General features: G+C 36.4%; 1 long non-coding RNA gene across 1 annotated transcript in view; it reads left to right on the top strand.

Moving 5' to 3' along the window:
* Positions 1-2862: 2862 nt before the first annotated feature.
* Positions 2863-3502, top strand: part of LOC118599755 — an 18335-nt gene continuing 17695 nt past the window's right edge. Inside the window, exon 1 of the long non-coding RNA XR_004949248.1 lies at positions 2863-3126. This is a non-coding gene — a long non-coding RNA (uncharacterized LOC118599755). The remainder of the gene's footprint in view (positions 3127-3502) is intronic.

The following is a 3502-nucleotide window of genomic DNA, read 5'->3' as shown; positions in this document are numbered from 1 at the left end:
TTAGAAAATAAAAACATTTTAAAAACAGTTGCATTTAAATTAAGTTTCTTTTGTGCTCTCAACTTGGGTTTAAAATCGTTTAACGTAAGAATTTGTGTAATAACTTGGATGTGTTTTGTTATGTAAATGTTTTGAAGCTGATCATAAATGGGTGTTTAATATACTGAATAAATAAGAAAAGGAAATGAGATCTTCAGATTAAACGTTAAGTAAATGTTGGCAAAGCTTTGATCTTTGTGTTATTTATGAAAAATGAACTGAGGCCTTTTATACAGCAGTTCTTCAAAATGTTGGGCCTTCATTTTCTTATAGATACAAGAACAATCTACGGTCAGAAAAAACACTTAACTGTTTTCAATACAGACTTTTAAAAATAAAATTCCTTTGACGTCACAGTGACTGTTATAACACGACATATTCTACCTTTCTATTGCTTTCTCCACCAAATGCAGAGACACGCACAGCTCACGTCAAATGATGAATTCTATCACTGACTCATGCGGTGTGCAGCACCATGCCTGACATCCTGCATCAGAGCTGAGATTGTTGCAGAGCTTTGCAGGGAGGCGACCTCGCTCAGCGATTAACGCGACAAAGACAAAGTCACTCGGGGGGGCTGAGCGCTGCTGCACGGACTCAGATGAAGTCTGCATGCTGGATGTGCTTTGTTGTCTTTCAGCTCTTCATCTTCTGTGTGTTTTGAGAATCTCCCTGTGGGTGAGACGTTTGTGGTCCTCCAAGGCCTTCAGGGTCCTGGTACTGTATTGTGCTGCAGAATGAGATCAGGGAGAGAGAATGTGAGGGCCGGGTCATTATCATAATCAGACAGCGGCGAGAGATGGAGCCGCGCTGCACAGCCACCCAGAGCTGGCTGCACGTCGGCAATTATTTTCACACTTTTCTTTAATAAGAATTTTGAAATGAGCAGCTAAAGGATTCGTTCACTTTGACAGCCTGATGTGAATTAATAACAACCAGGTTCAGGAATTGGGTAAACAAAGAGATCATTTTGAAATTCTGTGAGACAAAAAAGAAAAATAAATAATGAATGAACGTCTGTGTAGTTATTACTGATCTTGAGAAGCCAGGAGATTAATATTTTTTTTTACTTTTTTGCATAAAATCCCTAATAACCTTGCTCTGCTAGTTTTGATAATTGACAAAATATTGTTTTTTTTATATTAAAATGGTCTTTTTTTGTAGGTGTTAATTATAATTTGGTTTTGACACTAAAAGATTGTTTTTGCTTTTCTATGTATTAGCATAATAATACAAGAAGTTTGTGTGCTTTGCTTTGAAAATTGCTGCTAAAAATTTTTATTTGGTTAAATTATTAATATTTTATCTATGGTTTCTTTATAATAAATGTCTTTTCACAGCTAATAACCAATAGAATGAGCTTTAGCCGGTAGTTAACCCTTTAAAGTCTCCCTTTTTTGAGTTCACATTTTGAATGTTTGAACATTTAAAATCAGTTTGCTTTTACATTTCTGAGTATTTCTCCTTTTAAATCAATCAAACTGTCTTGGACAGACTCTGTTTGAATGAATGATCTTCTTTCCATCAACAGCTCTGCTGCACATGCACTAAACCCTCATCTGTTCCTAGTGTCTAGTTCAGGTTCTGGAGAAGAGAAGATGGTATCTTCACATTGACTGCAGTCAAATGAGCCGCCGTTCACATTTCTGTGGTCAAATCAGCATCACTGGATTTTTGGTGTGAGTTTCATCCAATACTTACGGTAGCAGGACTGAGAACGCTGGAAAATCTCCACCAGACTCCACGGAGCTTCTTGATGTGACCACGGAAATGTGAACGGCGGCTCATTTGACCGCAGTTGGAAAGGATTGTAAATCAATGAAAGAGCATTTTGATGTTAGCTTTCATTATTTTATCAAGAACTCTGAGAAACCAATGATTGAATGTATTGATCACAGTCAATAAACATTGGAGAATTAGCTAAAAGAGTCTTTGGTGAACTGGAAGATCAACATGAAAAATGGCTTTTTAAGACATTTAGATTGTGGGATTTTAGTTAAAAACACAATAATCTTAATTAAAACACTACTGGGAATAAAAAAAATGTCATGTGTCAATGTCATTGAGCTGGGGCTGGTTCTGGCCCTCCAGTTCATTTTATTTTATTGTTATTAATGGTCCGATGTTATCTTGCACTTATTTTAATTTTTGTAATTTTGACAAAATACATTTCTATAGAAAGTAAAATATTCAGAGTTATTTAATGTTTAAGTTGATTTATTCTGGAATAATATTCCTGCATTTTTATTATTCATAATTATGCTAAAAAGTTACAGTTTTAAAGTTGAAAAAAAATGTCATTCTGCTAGCTTTTTACGCTATTTTGGCATTTACTAAGATTTTTAGGCTATTTTGGAGTTAAGCTAATATTTCAACTACATGCTAGCTGTTTTGGTAACGTAAGTTTTTTTTTTAGTTTTTCAGGTTAATATGGCATTCATCCGCTAATATTTTAGCTGGCAATCAGCTTCAGCATTTTTTCAGCTATCAGCTTCAGCGTTTTTAGCTATCAATTTCAGCATTCACACTAGCATTAACGCAGGTAATGCTATATATCTAGTTCATAATTATGTTAAAAAGTTATGGTTTTAAAGTTTTGAAAATGTAGTTATAGAATGTTCAATGGTAGCATTGCCACATATGTTTACATTTAAATTTCAGCAGGAATGTCTTTTTACTGATAGAATAAAGATAGAATTCAGTAATGGATTTCCATGTGATAACCCTTGTTGAAATGGTCCTGCATGTTTTGTTTTTCTGAGTGTATGTTTGAATCAATGGTGTTGGACTTTTATCTACATCATAAAAGGAGTGTTGGACTACAAACATGGCTACCTGGGGACTTCCTGTCACCCAGGTGCCAGACTGATTACAAACATTACAGATGAGAGGAGTGTCTCTCGGAACGCGAGGGGTGAGAGGCCTGACCTGAGTGAGGATTCCTGAGCGAGCCCCACATACAACGTCGACAGCTGCAGAACATGCACTGTTAAGAATTACCGAGCCATTGGAGAAGAGTACCAACCAGATTGGTTGAAATCTACCAGTGGGTGAGATCTCCACATGCCTCATCACTGGACCGATCCGGTAAGCCACGTTTTTGCAACCTGCGGACGGAACGTTGATTGCCTGAATCTACTTTAGACTGCTTTTGCCTTAGTGGAGGAGGACGCCAAAGGGACGCAGTGAATGTGTAAATAGGAACTATATATAAAGACTTGGGGTACATCTTGGTGAAGGACTGTGGAAGGACTTGTGGAGTTTATGTGTAAATTGAGAAAAAGTATAAAAAGTGTATACTCTTGAGTCATTTTTGGATGTTTGTGGGTATGCATAAAGAAAGGAAAAACAAACAAACTCTCTCTTTTTCTCTGTAAGACGTACATTTATGCCCCTCGTTTTTTTGTTTGTAATACTTTGCCGTGTTGTAGAGTGTTGCACGATAAATGTTTATCCTGTTCGG

The sequence above is a fragment of the Oryzias melastigma genome, linkage group LG15 (assembly GCF_002922805.2).
Source record: "Oryzias melastigma strain HK-1 linkage group LG15, ASM292280v2, whole genome shotgun sequence".
Lineage (NCBI taxonomy): Eukaryota > Metazoa > Chordata > Actinopteri > Beloniformes > Adrianichthyidae > Oryzias > Oryzias melastigma.
Note: the sequence above shows the minus strand (reverse complement) of the source record. Positions and strands in the feature narration are given on the sequence as shown.